Source organism: Homarus americanus, unplaced genomic scaffold (assembly GCF_018991925.1).
Source record: "Homarus americanus isolate GMGI-L3 unplaced genomic scaffold, GMGI_Hamer_2.0 scaffold51476, whole genome shotgun sequence".
NCBI classification, from domain to species: Eukaryota; Metazoa; Arthropoda; class Malacostraca; order Decapoda; family Nephropidae; genus Homarus; species Homarus americanus.
In genome coordinates this window covers 2,145,593-2,166,032 of record NW_024736148.1, presented here as the reverse complement: position 1 = coordinate 2,166,032, position 20,440 = coordinate 2,145,593, and the positions used below count along the sequence as shown (strand labels likewise).

At 45.8% G+C, this 20,440-nt stretch overlaps 1 protein-coding gene across 1 annotated transcript in view; it reads right to left on the bottom strand.

Annotated features, from left to right (window-relative positions):
• Window positions 1-20,155, bottom strand: part of LOC121872038 (neuropilin and tolloid-like protein 1) — a 60,244-nt gene extending 40,089 nt beyond the window's left edge. Inside the window, exon 1 of the mRNA XM_042374689.1 lies at window positions 20,107-20,155. The gene's annotated coding sequence lies outside the window, so the exon portion shown is untranslated. The remainder of the gene's footprint in view (window positions 1-20,106) is intronic.
• Between the last annotated feature and the right edge of the window lie 285 nt (window positions 20,156-20,440).

Here is a 20,440-nt window from a genome sequence, read left to right as displayed (position 1 = left end):
ACACACACACACACCAAAATTGAACGCCATATACATAAAATATTTTTTTTTATATAGAATTGACGGCACAAGATTCTAGAAGATGGAGAAAATAACAAAAATGGGAATAAATAAAGAAGAAGAACATTAAACCACTGCATATTTTATTATAAGGAAGGGGCAGAGAGAGAGAGAGAGAGAGAGAGAGAGAGAGAGAGAGAGAGAGAGAGAGAGAGAGAGAGGGAGGGGGAGAGAGAGAGAGAGAGAGAGAGTCCTACAGCTGCCACGAGATAACCTGAAAATTACCCGCCCCCTCCCCCAACCAACTCACCTGGCGATTAAACACCCTAACGCTACCTGAGATTACACTAGGTTAGGTTAGGTTAGCATCAAAAGTGGCTAATCTTAAAACAGAATTAAGCTTGGGGGGCTAATCTTCAGGTGATGCCAGACAGGTTTTCCATCACGACCCGCCCTCCCCAAACCTACACGCCCGCCCGCCCGCCCGCCTGCCTGCCTGGTAATAGCGGCAATACACTAAAAGCTAAGTACTATTAATTAACAAGCCCTGCCGCCCATCATAACGCCCGCACCACACCTCCCGCACCACACTTCCTCCCACCACACCTCCCACACCACACCTCCTCCTCACCACACCTCCTCCCGCACCACACTTCTCCTGCACCACACCTCCTGCACCACATCCTCCTCCTCACCACACCTCCTCCCGCACCACACCTCCTCCCTCACCACACCTCCTCCCGCACCACACCTCCTCCCTCACCACACCTCCCGCATCACACCTCTTTCCGCACCACACTTTACCCTCACTACAAGACGCACTTTACCATTACTATACAACACAAATTTTGGCATCAAATAGTGGGTGGTAAGAGGCCGGAGAAAGGGAGGGGAGGAAGGAGGGAGAGAAGGAGAGAAGGAGGAAGGGTGGGAAGGAGGGAGGGAGGGAAGGAGGAAGGTTGGGAAGGAGGAAGGGAGGGAAGGAGAGGACCCCACCTTCACAAAGATATGTTTACCTTTTTAATGCATTTTCCACCATGCTTCCGAAGCTGTCACTAGCAGGCCCAGACAACCTTCACAGGACCCCCTAGGACCCTCACAGGACCCCCTAGGACCTTCCCAGGACCCATTAGAACTCGCACTGGACCATCACACGACCCCCTAGGACCCCAGTGACCCCCAGGACCCCTCACTCACATCCTGGAAAGCCAACATAACCTCGAAGCTGATCAATATTTTGTGAGGGAAGATTCTCTATGTAGTATTCGAACGAGGTAAGGTAAGGTAAGGTAAGGTAAGGTAAGGTAAGGTAAGGTAAGGTAAGGTAAGGTAAGGAAAGGAAAGGAAAGTAAAGGAAAGGTAAGGAAAGGAAAGGAAAGGTAAGGAAAGGAAAGGAAAGGAAAGGAAAGGAAAGGAAAGGAAAGGAAAGGAAAGGAAAGGAAAGGAAAGGTAAGATAAGATAACGTAAGGTAAGTAAGGTAAAGTAAGTTTAGGTTAATTTCAGGACACACACACACACACACACACACACACACACACACACACACAAACACACATACACACTAAAATTTTGCTATAATTTTTTTCTACCTCACGATATACAACTCAAATTCAAATTCCGTGGTTGACCTTTCCCGCACATTACCCCTACCAAACTCCCTGCAGCTGAGTCCCGGTACCTTGTGTTAGTAAGCTCCATTTCTCTGGCTCGAGTTATGGATATGGGAGTCATTATTTGGGAGGTTATTCAGGATGGCTGACCCTCAACAACCATCCCACCAGGCAACCATACTACACCATCGCAACTCGGCTATACGGGGATATGTACTGCCTCAATAACTCGCAACACGAAGACATCTCTCCATAATTCGCAACTCGAGCTTGTATACACCCCCTATAATTCGCAACGGTAGCTTTTATACACCCCTATAATTCGCAATGCTAGCTTGTATACACCCCTATAATTAGCAAAACTAGCATTTGTACGCATCTATAACTCGTAACACGCGGACATATACAACCCCCATAACTCACAAAGTGTACGTATAATCCTCATAATTCGCGACACACACACACACACACACACACACACACACACACACACACACACACACACACACACACACACACACACACACACACACACACACACATTCTCTTTACGGGATAACTTCAACACATTATCTTGAACAGGATAACAAGTATTTCTCCCACACCATAAGAACACCACCTTCATTAACAAAAACCCATAATAAAAATAGGTATAAAATAGACTGAAGGGACTGACTCTGAAACTCGGCCACCTACACTACACCATAAAGCCATCCAGCAGCCATCACGACCCACGTAAAAGTTGACCAAGTACAAGGTTAAACACATAGTCATAGTCCCGGGTTGTAAGGCGGCATCAGCCAGGCCATAAGCGGAGGGGGGAGATGGAGGGGGGTGAGGGGGATGGAGGGGGGTGAGGGGGAGAGGGGAAGGAAGAGGGGGGTGGGGGTGGTGGTTAGGTTGGCCGCCCACCACACAAGGAACACACCACCTCAGAAAGAGTAATAATGATGTTAAAGCTGACTTGAACCGCGGCAGTTGGTGGTAGTAGTGGTGGTGGTGGTGGTGATGCTTGTGCTTGTTGTGGCGAACTGCTGCTATTGGTGGTGGTGGTGGTGATGGTGGTACTTGTGGTGACAGTGGTGGTTGTGGTAGTGGTGTGATAGTGATTAGATAACACCTAGTAACCTATATAACTTATTACCTATGACTCATTATATAAAACACTACAATAATTCACCTAGAAAATTAGAAAATTATACTAATGATTACAATTATCTTAAAAAAACAAACAAAAAAACACAACATTTATTCACGTTTGTAAACATAAATCGCGTTTTTCTTTTGTTTTCCGTCGTTAACATAATTATATTCTAGTCTTCTGTTATTCATTTTCTTTATCCCAGCCACGCCATTAAATCATTACTTATGGTAAGCTTCTTCTTTATCTCCTCCTTCTATACGAGAGAGAGAGAGAGAGAGAGAGAGAGAGAGAGAGACTCACTCACTCTCCTTATGGTTGAGGAACGCGTGTGTCACTCTCGTCCTTACCTCAACACTCATCTGACAACTGACATGTTAAAACTCACTTTCTGTCAGCCATCATCTCCTCATGTGATTAATTGTATATTGATTATTCGTCTCTCTCTCTCTCTCTCTCTCTCTCTCTCTCTCTCTCTCTCTCTCTCTCTCATCATTACTGTACCTCCGCTCGTTGCTTCACATCCACCCACCATGGTTAATTTCCCCTCCCTCAACATTTCAACATCATTAGGGACGACACTCTACACCCAGACCTATTATCTACACCCTTATGAGTGGTCCTGTGTAGCTAAACGACATCTACACCTACACCCTCATGAAAGACCCTTATAGCTCCACCCAATCTACACCCTCATGAAAGACCCTTACACCTACACCTACAGTACACCCCAAAAACTACACCACACAGTCCCAAAGCTTAATTCCACCCATTCTTCCCTCCTCACCTCTTTCATCTTTATCCACATTATTCCCCCTTCCCCATCTTTATCCACATCTCCCTGTTATCATCATCATCATTCTTCCTCCCTATGTGTAAGGAGAACGCAGTGTATTATTGTGTAGTCGTTGCATTACACCCTACACTTATGTAAATATATCAGGTCCAGCCGAGGTGTAAGTGGGTGTATTTGCATATCCTCGTGAGACCGGAACCTAGCCTAAAACACTCTTGATGATGCTTAATGGAGTATATATATCTTCTGGTGTTGCTTCTTCTTTCTTTATTATCTCTCTCTTCATTCTCACTTTTTCTATTATTCTAAAATACACGCACTCTTGCAACACACACACACACACACACACACACACACACACACACACACACACACACACACACACACACTCAATATAGACACAAAAACAGAATTTATACACTGCATAAAACTCTGGTTGATTATATACACATAAATACATACACGAACACACGGATATATGTATAGTGTATATAAATTGTTTCTATAGCACAATACATACTTCAATATAGAAAATACGTGGATATATTGTATACGGGTAAAATTTTATGTATATACAAGAAAAATATTCACCTTGAACGGTATATGAACAACGTGTGGGTGATTGTGTGTGTGTGTGTGCGTGTGATTATGTATCCGTATGTGAGTTAATAATGATGTATGTGTAAAAAACACACACACACACACACACACACACACACACACACACACACACACACACACACACACACACACACACCATACCCATATATCTAGTTAATGTCTATTAGTTTTTTACAATGGATCATCACATAACCTCCCTCCCTCCCTCCCCCTCCCCTCCCCTCATTCTTCCCCTACTCCTCCCTCTCTCTCTCTCATTTCCCTGCCCCTCCCTCTCTCTCCAGCCCTCCCTTCCACTCCCTAAAGCTCCTCCTCCCTCCCTCCCTCCTTCCACTCCAGCCCTCCCTTCCACTCCCTCCAGCCCTCCTCCTCCCATTCTCCCCCTCCCTCCCTCAGGTGTGTAATCTGTGTCCCTCACTAATTAAGTATGTAGTTACCTTTGATGTATCGCCTCACTAAAATTACACTGACACACACAAGCCATAAATTTGTGGTCTTCACTAGGCAGGCTGAGATTAAAAATATATTCTATCTATCTATCTATCTATCTATCTATCTATCTATCTATCTATCTATCTCATGTCTTCACACGCCCAGTCATCCCTTATAAATTCAGGTGGTGGTGCTACTCTCTCTCTCTCTCTCTCTCTCTCTCTCTCTCTCTCTCTCTCTCTCTCCAACATACTGCACTTTTACCCGGATAGAACCATTTCATTTTAATCTAAACCTAATCTTCTTGGCTCCATCCTGGTTCATTCTTTCTTACACACACACACACACACACACACACACACACACACACACACACACACTGCTGGTATTTCAGGTTCCCACTTAACACAGAAAATTTATGTCTCACTCAATATGTGTGTGTGTGTGTGTGTGTGCTCAATGTTTGCCCAGTATGTGTTCACCAAGTGTTCAATAATACACTCATTATGCTTAATATATCTTTAGTATGTGTTCAAGGTGTGTTCAAAATTAACTTACTACACATTCAGAGTGTTCAACGTGTGCGCTCTTTGTTCTTCCAGTGTTGTGCTCAGTGTGTGCTCAATAGGTGCTCAGTGTGTGCTCAGTGTGTGCTCAGGTGACAGGTGGAGGGCCACGCTTGGCATCGAACATGACTTCTGGCACCGGGGGGCCGTAACATGACCCTGGGGTACTGTGAGGTGGTGGCACTCATTAATACACCGGAGGGAGAAGAGAGGAGAAAAGAAGAGAAGAGAAGAGAAGAGAAGAGAAGAGAAGAGAAGAGAAGAGAAGAGAAGAGAAGAGAAGAGAAGAGAAGAGAAGAGAAGAGAAGAGAAGAGAAGAGGAAGAAGAAGAAGAAGAAGAAGGCGACCAACACCAATGGATCTTAGTGTTATTAATATATAGTCAAGTCTCGCATAACTTTCGCCGCCATGACATACACACACACACACACACACATTAAGACACATACATACATACTCCCTCTCTACTCTTACCTTCACCCGGTGTATATAAATCCTCCACTCTAATTTATTATTCACAAACGCAAAAAGACACCATTAACTTTTTATTGAACTGAGACAATATATTTTTAGTGTAGAGTCGTCACAGTTACATACGGGGACTTGGGAACTTATTTCTTTTAACTTTCTCTGACTTTAATTTACTTTCAATTTCTCTAATTTACTCTAACATAGGAAAGTCTTATTCGGGAACTTACTTTTAACTTACTGTCTCCTAACGCACTCTTAAGTCATTATACCCTCACTATAAGTTAAGGAACACAACACAATACTAATGCATCCTTATGGTGAAAAGTTGTAAAGTGGATAACAACAAACAAATTGGTAAACAAGACTGAAGGTTTTATGGTCTGGTCACCAAAAAATATCCCGAAGTTGTGAGTTAAAAATAATTCGGCAAAAAACACAAACATTATTCTTGTTTATATTTGTTAGTCGTTTACACACACACACGCACACGCACACACACACACACACACACACACACACACACACACACACACACACCTGAAACATGTGAACGGTAAAGTTTTCCAGGAGAGGCGGTGAGTGTGGGCGTAATACAACCCCAGCGCCTGCACCCTCCACACACTCTGCCACAGTGAACGCGACACTCCCTGTCAACCACAAAGTTTTATTGTTAGGAGACGTGTGAGGTGTCCCAGCCCTCACCAGTCACAGGGATGGTCTAGTGCACATATGTGTTGGTTATTCACTGAGGGCGGCTGGCAGCTGCTGAACCTCGTGTGTTTGTAGTCTACACTTGTGGCTTTGTGACGCTGGACGTATGTTAACAAGACAATAACTCACTGTAGAGTTCACTAAGTACTTGTACAACACCAGGTAGTTATCCCCTTACCTGCGGTGATCAAATACTTCACGTCACCAGCACCTCAACACCTCACAGTGCCAATAAAACCCCAAACATAAACATCTGTCAGCGATGATCTAAATATCCTCAGACTAACTCGACGAAGACGTTAAATAAACTAAACTTTAAGGTCGAGAACTTGATCTACGAAACCTTAAACTTTAGTCTGAAAAAAATCCACATTAAAAACAATGAACATTCTCGTATATAAACTCTTTGTGTTTTAACGAGGGCAAGAAGGGGTGTGAGGCGGGGGGAGGAGGGAAGGGGAACATGAGCACAGCACAAGGACGCGGCGGTAATATCTGCATCACAACACCAGGATTAAGTGCAATATTGCCTTCATCCCCGTGTTAAAAGGTCCACCACGTGCAGCTTAACACACGTGGTGGGAGAGAGAGACAATATGTGTTAGAGTAATAATGAAACACAATAAACTGACGGCATGGGACCTAGAGAACTGCCCCTCCATCACTCTACTAGTTGGTAAGGCAGTCCCTCCCTCCCTCCACAAACTCCCTCCACTACCACTCACCCTCCTCCGTACCCTCCCTCACTCCACACCCCAACATCTACCCTCCCTACACCCACACCCTCCCTCGTCCACCCCCTTACTCCACACCCTCCCTCCTCCACCTCCTTTTCACCACACTCTTCCTCTTCCACCTCACTCACTCCATACCTTCCCTCCTCCCTCCACACCCACCACCTCCAGAAGAAGCAGCGTGGCGGTGACAGGAAACAGTATAAGGTAACTGGGGCAAGGAGGAGTGATGGAGCACAGGGGGAGAGGAGGGGGGAGGGTAGGGGGAGGGTAGGGGAGGGTAGGGGGGAGGGTAGGGAGGTAGGGGAGGGTAGGGGGGGTAGGGGAAGGGTGGGGAAAGGGAGAAAGAGACAATAAATAAAAGGAAAGGGAATTGGAGAAGGAGAAGGAGATTATGAGGGAAGGTGGGTAATGAGTAAGGGAAAATAAAATGAGGGTAGGAGGAATAAAGATGGGGAGAAAGGAGAATGACAGAAGGAGACAAGGGAAATGAGAGAGTTGGGGGAAAAGGGGAAACAAGAAAGAGGGGTGGAGGGGGGGAGAGAAGAGGATGATGAGGATTAGCATTACACCCCACTCACCCTGCTGTCAAACGCCGAGCTGCTGACGTTGTTTTCACCCACAAATCCTCTTTTTCAGGCTGCAGAAATAAAACCTCCCGCTGCCTGTGCCAATTATTTGTTTGTTTTTTTGTTTACATCGCTACCAGACGACTTACCGGCAAGGTGGAGGGGTGGTGGGGTGGAGGGGTGAGGGTGGGGTGGGTGGGGTGGGGGGAGGGGGTGGGAGGGGGGGTGTAGGGGGGTGGGGGGTGGGAGGGGTGGGGGTGGAGGGGTGGAGGGTGGGGGGGAGGGGTGTTGGGGTGGGAGGGGTGGGGTGAGGGGTAGGGGTGGGAGGGGTGGGGGTGGTGGTGGTGAGGGGTGTTGGGGTGGGAGGGGTGGTGGGTGGGAGGGGTGGGGTGGGAGGGGTGGTGGGGTGGAGGGGTGGGGTGGGAGGGGTGGGGGTGGAGGGGTGGGAAGGGTGGGGTGGGGTGGAGGGGTAGGGGTGGGAGGGGTGGTGGTGGGTGAGGGGTGTTGGGGAGGGGGTGTGGGGTGGGAGGGCAGGGGGTGGAGGGGTAGGGGTAGGGGTGGGTGAGGGGTGTTGGGGTGGAGGGGTGGTGGGGTGGAGGGGTGGGGTGGAGGGGTGGTGGGGTGGAGGGGTGGGTGGGGTGGAGGGGTGGTGGGGGTGGAGGGGTGGAGGGGTGGTGGGGTAAGAAAGGGAGGTGTGAGGGGTGTTGGGGTAGGTTTGAGGGGGGACGTGAGGGGTGGTGGTGAGGGTAGACGTGAGAGATAGTGGTGAGGGGTGGGGGAAGGGGAGGTGGCGGGTGGTGGTGAGGGGTGGAGGAGGTGTGAGGGGGAGAGTTAAGGGGTGGTGTTGATGGCGGATGGTCTTAGGAAGGAGAAATGGCGTAGAGGCGATAAAAGGAAACAAGAGTAAATAATAAACAAATTAAAACAGACAGTGAAGGATGCAAGACCAAGAGGTGACTGATAAGAGATAATGATGGGTGCTAGACATAAGGCATGGGGAACAGGCGAAGGGGCAAAGACAACGTGAAAAGAAGAGAGAGTGAGTGAGTGAAGGGGCATGGCGAGGGGAAGAGAGGAAGTGATGAGGGGTACAGGTAAGCTGGTGGGGGGTACAGGTAAGCTGGTGGGGGTACAGGTGAGGTGAAGGGGCACAGGTAAGTCACACACACACACACACACACACACACCTGCCCTACCCATAACTCCTGTACTCACGGTCCTTTTACCAAGTTCTGTATGCCGGCAGTGAGACAGTAACGGAGACAGACAGACAGACAGACAGACAGACAGACAAACACCACCAAAACACAGGTACACACAGGATGAGCAAGTCTACAACACACTTGGCAGGTTATATTAATTAATCCCCTTGACAGACGACCCCATAATACCTCACAAATATAGCTGAAGTGAGTCCTGTGTACACCAAGTAAGGACAGACTGACCTTGTTGTAATGACCTTCCTATATTACTTAAATCTGACCTTTTTATATATGATTTAAAACTGATTTTCCGATATTACTTAAAATAACATAACAAGTGGTGTGTGTGTGGGGCGTCACGTATCAAGAAGTGGCACATTGACGCACGGTAACGCTACGCAGGTGTGTAATGGGCATGGGTGTCTTGGGGGGGAGGATGAGGTGAGGGGAAGGGGCTGAGAGAGGGAGGTGGGGGAAGAGGAGGGGAGGAGGAGGAGAGAGGACTGAGGGGAGGTTTATGGAAGGAACTGGAGGAGAGAGAGGGAGGACTGTCAGAGATATTTGGCCAGGTAATACCATCTGTGTTGGCGGCATGGCGAGGCGTCACCACCACACCTCTCCCCCCTTCCCTCCACCAACCGTCCTTCACCCCCCTTCACCACCTCCCTCCACCACCCTCACTTCACCCCCCTCTCTCACTGGTTCTCCAGGTTCACCTCCTTCACCACCCTTCACCACCCCTCCCTTCACCCCCTCCCTCCACCACAGCTAACAGTGCCCAGCCACCTCATTTCGTCCACGGATCTTTGCTTACCAGAATTCCTGTAACTTGTCCAGATCTGAGAGGTACGAGAGGTCAGTTGGAGGCGATGAGGTACGGAGGTATTGAGGTAAGGAAGGAGGTAGTGAGTTAAGGAGGTAGTGAGTTAAGGAGGTAGTGAAGTACAAAGGTTATCGTAGTTCTTTATGTGTTGTGATACTGGCCAACAGACCTCTTGAGCTCATAAAGAAGTGACTGTCAACCATAAAGCTTTCACGGCCACTTGGACCATCACATAACCAGAGGCTGCGAGGCGAGGACTCACCTTGGGGCCACAACACACCCCTTCATGTTATTGTCTCCTGCCACGACTATATCACGTCCCAGTGCCTGCATCACGTCGCAGATAACACCGCCAACACCACAAGTCTTGACTAAGTGGCCTATGTGACGTGTTGGAAGAGGGGGAGGAAGGAGAGGCAAAACCACATGTCAACAAGTAACCAATGTGACGTTTAGGAGGAAGGAAGACGGGGGAAGGAAGAAGAGGAAGAGCCAACGTCAATACTGCTACCATCATCACCACTACAGACACCAACATCACCTCGTTCCTATAAAAACACAAACAAAATTTATATACCCAAGTCCTCATATAACCACTAGATCCCTAAGAGTATCACCACCTTACACTTACCTTTATTTAACAAAACTTAAACAACAACTATTACCATCATCCATTTGCTATGCCACAAGGAACGAGTTTACAAGGTTCGTCAAAGAATGCCCTACAGATTTGAAATTGTCATGCAGGAAAATCTGGGCATTTCTGGGCATTCTTTTCGTCTTATAAGCACTATATAATGCCAAGGGTCTTAGAAATCAGTTTTACCGGTAATCAATAACGTCAATAAACTCTCGTAAGTTTTTTTTTTTACATTCTCGTCCATCGGCAATAACACTGGCGCCAGCGTTGGTTTGGGTAAAACATAAGAGATCTGTGGATGAAATAGACTGCCAAGTATTGTATTATTTTGACGCTTCGGATAACTCTCTAGTGGTGGGTGGAGGGTCGTAGTAGTAGTAGTAGTAGTAGTAGTAGTAGTAGTAGTAGTAGTAGTAGTAGTAGTAGTAGTAGTAGGACAGGCGGGGCTACGAGTGTACACCACCGCCGCCACAAACACTTGCCACACGCCGCCGCTTGCCAACTCACCTCATTACCACATACCTTAAATAGACCTGAAATGTACAAGGTATATCGAACCACACACACACACACACACACACACACACACACACATACTATACTAGCATTATTTTAAGGACAATGGAAGCTGAAATAAGAGGAAATACTTGTTTAGGATCATCAATGGAGCCATGAAGGGGAAAAATTTAGTCAACAGTGGGTCAGAAGCGCTAACGGAAGCCTCCATTTCAGACAAAACACGAAAAATATTCAAGACTTAGAATATCTGGAGAGCAAACCACAATCTTATACTGCCATCAGATAGTGAAGTTGATGGTGGTGGTAATGGTGGTAGTGGTGGTAATGGTGGTGGTAGTGGTGGTAATGGTGGTGGTAGTGGTGATGATGATGGTGTATGTGACGGTGATGGTGGTGGTAACAATGATGGTGGTAGTACTGATGATAATGAAGATGATGATGATGATGATGATGATGATGATGATGATGATGATGATGATGGTGGCAGAACACAGGTAGAACACTTTATAGTCACTTAATTACACACCGGTGGGTACTGTTATGACGATCCTTTGATAATCCGACTAACATCTTTATAGACCGTGAGAAGGCGGCGAGGTGAGAGAGGAGGAAGAGAAAAGGAGGAGGAGGAGGAGGAGGAGGAGGATAGTACAGATACGATTTAAGAGAAAGAGAAACGGGAAGGAAGAAATTTGGAGAGAGAGAGAGAGAGAGAGAGAGAGAGAGAGAGAGAGAGAAAAAAAGGAGGTGAGAGGAGAGGGAAGGAGGAGAGGGAAGGAGAGGGAAGGAGGAGAGGGGGGGTGAGAGGAGAGGGAAGGAGGAGGGGGAGAGAGAGGGGTAGGTCCACGCTATTTAAAAACTGGCACTAGTGTTGGGGTGGACTTCAGTACACCCAGGGAGGAGAAGGAGGCAGGGACTAGTTCAGAAATGTGTAGGTATGTGTTGGCTGACTGGTACGGCGCCTGGTGACGTGTACCGCGTGACGCACATCCCCACACACCTGGCATCTATACACCTGTCACACACCCTACACACCTGATAACACTCAAAATAATAATTCCCAGCGTTAAAAAGATACAAATACTGTGTGTACATAGGTGTGAGAGGTGGGGGAGGTGTAAGGTGTCTCACTAAGAGGAGGTCAACAGCCTTGGCCAGGTGGTATGCTCTCACCTGTGTTCCTGAGCTGACTCACCTGAACCGCATTCAACATACTGTACCTTTGATCTTCGTTAGGTGCCTTCTCATTTTCCAGGTGTTAAGAAGGGGTTAAAACATCGTACTCAAGGGGTTAAACATACCTGTCCACAACATCCCTCAAGAACTTTTACAATTATCTGTCATTACTATTAGCACACCTGTCATAATTATTCAGTTGGTGTTTTTATATGAATGAAATAGTATGAAAATAGTCGTGTGTCTTAATCTAATCTTAATTCATGGCTAAGATGTCAAAAATGACTTAACATCTCTGAAGTTCCTCAAGCCATAAAAGATGTCTTAATTTGAATATAATTTCCTCAGGACTTGATATAAATTTATGATATTGAAGGAGGTGTTTGATCCCACGTGTGACCTCTGACCTCCTTTAGTGGTCACAAGCAGCGGGAGAGATCTGGCTCACGTCCAGCACCAGCAGTAAGCAGAGGTTCACACACACACACACACACACACACACACACACACACACACACACACACACACACACACACAGTTTATGATCCAGCTAAGACTCTCGGCCCCAGCATCTATTGTCACTACCTTGGCTACATATATTACGACTCCTAATATCTGACTCGAGGCTCACTACCTCAGCCTCCAGTTCTGCTTGAAAATAACTGATCACCTGAAGATTGCTCCCCCTAATCTAATCTAAACCTAACCTAACCTAACCTAACCTAACACCAACAAATTATGAACAGGTCCCAACGATTTAAACTAATATTATAAACTGTTGAAGTCATCCTCAGCACTCAGGTCATTATATCCGAGTTAACTGTTGGTAATGCTGTGTTGCGTCTCCCCCGAGTGGCTTCCTCGCTAAGCACTGCTACAGGATGCTAGTGGAGGTAGGTCGGCTGTCTCGGGTTCCTGGATGGCTAAAGCGACTCTCTGTATATATCTGTACCTAAATACACAACTGTCTGGTACAAAATTCAACTGTATCGTCGCTGTAATAAACTGATTTACTATGACAGATAAATCGTGTTGTGTTTTAATAATTGATGTAATTGAACTGGAATAGTTTATGTAGTTAGAATACAGAATAAACAACAACACTATTGACTTTAGCTGTAGCTCTCTCTCGTAGGCCTAAAAACAACACCCGAGAGACAATAAACAATAGATTCTTGAATAATTTACTATGTGTATTTAATGGAACGTTGACTTTATTCACAGCTGTTCGTATCAAGTCGAGTTTCCAGTGTGAATTTATTTCCATGAACATTTGTGGTCATATATGTGGGGGAACACACACACACACACACACACACACACACCACCTGACAGCAACCTAACCTAACAGTAATCAAACCTAACCTAGAGAGCACATCAGAATCACCAGAGAAGACGTCTAGCTAGGATAATCTCTCTCCCCACGAGACAACCAAAGACTAATTACTGTCCGTCTCTTCTCTATCGCTCGTCATCTTCACTATATTATTCCTCTATAAATTTATCTGATAGGAACCATTTTCTTCATCACTATAAACATGTTTGGACCGAATATCTTAACATGTTTGGCCCAAAGTTCTTGATATTTATGACATGTTTGGGTCAAATACTTTACACTTATAAACATACTTGGGTCAAATATTTTTCACTTATAAACAGGCTTAGGTTAAACACTTTACACTTTAACAGGCTTGGGTCAAATACTTAACGCTCATAAAAAAGTTCAGGTTAAAGTTTTTAACATCTGGCAGCCAGTAAAAACAAGTCAATAATAATAATAATAATAATAATAATAATAATAATAATAATAATAACAATAATAATAATAATAATAATAATAATAATAATAATAATAATAACAATAATAACAATAATAATAATAATAATAATAATAATAATAATAATAATAATAATAATAATAACAATAATAATAATAATAATAATAATAACAATAATAATAATAATAACAATAATAATAATAATAATAATAATAATAATAATAACAATAACAATAATAATAATAATAATAATAATAATAATAATAATAATAATAATAATAATAATAATAATAATAATAATCATCTTAAGTTTTGGTTGAGAGAAAAAGAAAAGAAAGAGAGTTTGTTGTTTAAAGAGAGTAAACCTTTACTTGAGTGTGTACAGCATGTGGCACCCTTGTTATAACACTAGTGCCATCCCCCCCTGCACCTCCTTCCCCCCATCAGTGCCAACACATGCTTCCTCCCTCACCGCACTAACACATCAGAACTCCCTCCCCCCTCTCTAACACACCTCCCTCCCCCCTCTCTAACACACCTCCCTCCCCTCCCCAACACACCTCCCCCCTCCCCAACACACACCTCCCTCCCCCCAACACACACCTCCTCCTCCCCCCACACACCTCCCTCCATCCCTCCTTCACACACCTCCATCCCTCCTCTCTTCCACACATTCCCTCCCCCACCAACACACTAACCCCCCTCACCGCACCAACACACTCACATCCTAACTAGATAAATTCCCAAAGATCAGAAGGAACATTCTCAACTTTTAATTGTTTACAGAAATATTCTGCTACTTGTAGCAACTCAGACCAGTTGGCAGCTGAGGAGGAGAAGGAGAAGGAGAAGGAGGAGGAGAAGGAGGAGAAGAAGGAGAAGGAGGAGGAGGAGTGAACAAGGAAAATAAAAAAAAGAAAGTAAAAAAAAGAAAAAAAGAATAAAAAAAAGGAAAAGAAAACAAAAAGACAGACAGACAGACAGACAGACAGCCAGAAACACAGCAACACAGAGACACAGCAACACAGGAACATAACAACACAGGGATAAAGCAATAGAGAGAGACACACACAGTAGCACAAAGACACAGCAATACAGACACAGCGAGATACAGCAACACAGACACACAACACAGCGAGACACAGCAACAAAGGAGACACACACAAATACAACGAGACACAACACAGACACACAACACAGCGAGACACAGCAACACAGCGAGATACAGCAACACAGACACACAACATGCTGAGACACAGCAACACAGCGAGACACAGCAAATACAAAGGAGACACAACACAAGGAGACACAGCAACACAGCGAGACACAGCAACACAGCGAGACACAAACACAACGAGACACACAACACAACGAGACAGCAAGCAACACAACGAGACACACAACACAGCGAGACACACAACACAGCGAGACACACAACACAGCGAGACACACAACACAGCGAGACACAGCAACACAGCGAGACACAGCAACACAGCGAGACACAGCAACACACACAACACAGCCTCCCTGACCGTGCCACATCGACCTTCCCTCTTGCCTGAGAAATACGGCTCATTAAATCTTGTGGCCTTTTTGGGTCAACCTGTACCGGAACACTTGTCGACCCCGGCCAGACTCTCCTTTGACCAAGCAACATTGGTCGGGGGTATCACTCCTGTAGCAGCGACCTCTCCCGGAGCCAGCAGGAGGAGTGTGTGGGGGGGAAGGAGGAGAAGGAGGGGTGCGTGGGTGAGGAGGAGGGGGTGTGTGGGGGAGGAAGAGGGGTGAGGAGGAGGAGAAGGAGAGGAAAATAGATAGATGCAGAAAATAATAAAGGTAGAAGGTTGAACACAGGGATAATTATTTACACGATTTACCTGCGGGTCACCTGTTTAGAGGAACCCTCCATTATTAAGCCCGGTACTGTTCTCACACTCACGGCTGCATTGTTAGTTTAGGTTAGGTTAGGTTAGGGTGTTTAATCTTAAGGTGAAATAATCTGGGGGGGGCTAATTTTCAGGTGATTTAAAATATGTCTTATGTTAATTTACTCCAGTACAATCAAGATATTTTCATACAGTTCATAACATCTTCCTACTCTCAACACATCACACCTTTCAAGGAATATTTTATACTGTGGTCACCCAGGTAAATGGTATCTCAGGTAAACACACACAGGTAGGTTACCCCTTCCACTTCCCCTCCATCACTCCTTTTCTCTCTCCCTCCTTCCCGCCATCGCTCCTTCCTTCCCTTCATTTCCTCCATTCCCTCACTTCCTTCCCTCTTCCCCATTCCTTCCCACCCTCCTTCTTTCCCCTTTCCCACCCCACCCCTCTTCTTCCCTGTCTCTCTCTTTCTCTCTCCCCCTCCCATCATCACAGCCTCCCTTCCTCCTTCCCTTCCACCATTCCCTACTTTCCTCCATGCCTCTCCTCCCCCCCCCTCCCTCAGTATGCAGGCACACGTCTCCTCGCTTACCTCACACAACCAGCTGTTTACATCACCTTCAAAATTCACTTATATTTTGGACTTAACCGCGACTACTAAAGGTACTTACCCATGGCTATTAAGTGTACTACTCACCTGAGACTCACACCTCCACCACTACCCCTCACTACTCACCTGAGACTCACACCTCCACCACTACCCTCACTACTCATCCTGACCTCACACCTCCACCACTTCATCCTACTCACCTGAGACTCACCTCCACACTACCCCTCACTACTCATCTGAGACTCACACTCCACCATACCCCTCACTACTCATCAACCTCACACCCCACCACTACCCCTCACTACTCACCTGACCTCACACCTCCACCACCCACCCTCACTCACTCACTGGAGACTCACACCTCCATCACCCCTCACTACTCACCTGAGACTCACCTCCACCACCACCCTCCTACTCACCTGAGACTCACACCTCCACTACCCCTCACTATTCACCTGAGACTCACACCTCCACCACCACCCTCACTACTCACCTGAGGCTCACACCTCCACCCCCCTCACCCCTAAAGACACACCGGGAGGGAAGGCTTGCTGACGCCCCAATGAATGACGAGGCAGTGTCGAATGTGGCCGGTGACGTGATGACGATGATGTTGTCTACCCCTCACCACTCCCTCACTCATCCCCTCCCTCACCTCCCCCCACCTACACTCCCCCCCTCCCCCTCACCACCCACTCATCCGCCCTCAACCACTTACACTCATCACACACTCATCACGACAGAGGGAGCGAAGTGACTAAGTGTCGACATCCCGTCAGTTGTAAATCACCTGGTGTATCTGACCGTGGTATCAGGGAATTAATCTGACGTGTTGCCTTCGTCTGGGGGAAGTGAGGGGGGAGAGAAGTGAGGAGGAACGTGAGGGAGAGGTGAGGAGAGGGGGAGGTGACAGAAGGGGAGGTGAGAAAGGGAAGGGAGGACGAGGGGAACGTGAGGGGGAGGTGAGGGGGAGAGGAGGTGAGCAGGGGAGGGGGAGGTGAGGGGGGAGAGGGGGAGGTGAGGGGGGAGGGGAGGTGACGGGAGACGGGAGGTGGGGAAAGGGGAGGTGACGGGGAGGGGGAGGTGGTGACGGGGAGAGGGAGGTGAGGGAAGGGGGAGGTGAGGGAGGGAGGTGACGGGAGGAGGTGAGAAGTGTTGGGGAGGTGGGGGTAGCTTCATCTGCCTGCACCGTCACACCCTACCACCCCCGTGCCACCACCACCACCACCCCACGCCCTCGACCACCCACGCCCTCACTACCCCCCCCCCCCTATGTAACAGCATGGAGACCAAAGTGATGACCCACAATTCATCACAAACCCAAATTGGCCAAGTCTAATAGCAGCCAGGGTTTGATTAAAGGACAAGGCCTCTAAATAACCCGGCATTAGCATAAGGACGCCCCTCTCGGCTTCCCACACCGCCCAACAACCCGGAAAATTGGTCCTAGGGTGGGAATTTCATCTGGTGGAAAGAGTGACGAGGCTGGCGACCAACTATATATATACACATATATCCGGGTTATGTAATGGTTTTATTATCTCCAAGTTGTGTAATGTCATATAAAAAAAGATTTCCATAGACTCGGTAAATGCTAATGTGAGGGTTTTTTTTTTTTACCAATACAAAAATTATAAAACTTAATATTAAACTCTATTAGACGTGTTTTTTGGAGACCTGTTATTGATGGTGAATTTTGCATCCGTTCAGGAGACCCCGGTGAAACTGACACGACCAAAGAGGAGACTAAAAAAGACTTAATCTGTTGTGTTGGTAGTAAAGGTCAAACGTTATGTGGTAAATTAATCTCAGAGGACCACACGAAAAAGGGGTCTCTCTCTCTCTCTCTCTCTCTCTCTCTCTCTCTCTCTCTCTCTCTCACACACACTTGAAGCTGACCGCCAGATGGACACACACTTATCTCTCCGACAACCTCACTTCAGTTCAGCTCTATTCAGTGAAATCGGCCTACAAGTTCACACTAATTCAGCAAGTACACACACAATATACCTAGACAATGTGGTCATACAATTCAGCAAGTGTATAGACAATGCACATACACAATACAGACGAGTTAAGGTATACAAACAATGTATCTAGACAGTCCAGATATACAAACAATGGTAAACGACAAGTCAATCTAACCAAGGATAACAAAAAATATAAATAAAAGATGAAACAAATAAAATAAAAAAAATCATGGGATCTCACCTGTATACGATATCTCACCTGTACACGATATCTCACCTGTACATGATATCTCACCTGTACACGATATCTCACCTGTACACGATATCTCACCTGTACACGATATCTTACCTGTACACGATATCTTACCTGTACACGATATCTTACCTGTACACGATATCTCACCTGTACACGATATCTCACCTGTACACGATATCTCACCTGTACACGATATCTCACCTGTACACGATATCTCACCTGTACACGATATCTTTTCCTGTACGTCTTACCTGTACACGATATCTTACCTGTACACGATATCTCACCTGTACACGATATCTCACCTGTACACGATATCTCACCTGTACACGATATCTCACCTGTACACGATATCTCACCTGTACACGATATCTCACCTGTACACGATATCTCACCTGTACGCGATATCTCACCTGTACACGATATCTCACCTGTACACGATATCTCACCTGTACACGATACATCACTACCTTCATCTCGTTTAGGTGAGATAAATATTTCAGTTTAAAATACGAAGAAAAAAAAATGATGGAAACGTATATAACATTACTGAAAAACACAAACAGGGTGAACTACGTACTAGGAACATTAAACTACGTACTAGGAACAGAAACTACGTGCTAGGAACAGAAACTACGTACTAGGAACATTAAACTACGTACTAGGAACATTAAACTACGTACTAGGAACAGAAACTACGTGCTAGGAACAGAAACTACGTACTAGGAACAGAAACTATGTACTAGAACAGAAACTACGTGCTAGGAACAGAAACTACGTACTAGGAACAGAAACTACGTACTAGGAACAGAAACTACGTACTAGGAAAATTAAACTACGTACTAGGAACAGAAACTATGTACTAGGAACAGAAACTATGTACTAGGAACAGAAACTACCTTACTAGGAACATTAAACTACGTACTAGGAACATTATACTACGTACTAGGAACGAAACTACGTACTAGGAACATTAAACTACGTACTAGGAACATTAAACTACGTACTAGGAACAGAAACTACGTACTAGGAACATTAAACTACGTACTAGGAAAATTAAACTACGTACTAGGAACATTAAACTACGTATTGGGAACATTAAACTACGTACTAGGAACATTAAACTACGTACTAGGAACATTAAACTACGTACTAGGAACATTAAACTACGTACTAGGAACAGAAACTACGTACTAGGAACATTAAACTACATACTAGGAACATTAAACTACGTACTAGGAACAGAAACTATGTACTAGGACCAGTTTGGGTGTACGTGGCCATGACCGCAGATGTGCCAAGTGCTCAGGTCACCACACACAGAGTCACTGCAGGTCAAATACGAAGGTCAACATCATCTTAGGTCGTGCTTATAACAACACGCCTAACAAGAGACTTCATACCCTATTGAGAACTTCTCCCCAAACTGGGATACAGAGAGAAAGAGAGAGATAATGTATTTACTCCCTCCACAATAGAGAGAGAGAGAGAGAGAGAGGAAAAGACAGATAATGTATTTACTCTCTCCAAAACCGAGACAGAGAGAGAAACAAGAGAAGGAGAAGGAAGAGACAAGAGATAATGTACTTACTCTGTGCGTAGGAGACGTGGAGAAGCAACAGCAACGCGTCTATCACTGCAAAAGAAAGATGAATTAGATTAAAGGTGAGTACAGGTGTAAAAGGCATTAAATTACAGGTAAGCACAGGTATTATCCGTGTTATAAAAATACTCCTGACATTCTGGCAGGACTTACTGTAGCCCGGCGCCGGAAATACTATTTGTCATGGGGGAAGAGAGAGAGAGAGAGAGAGAGAGAGAGAGAGAGAGAGAGAGAGAGAGAGAGAGTATGCCTGCCTATGGTGTCTCAGTGTTAAGAGTAGATTTGTGTTTTTATCTTGAAGCTAAACACTTTATGTGTCTTC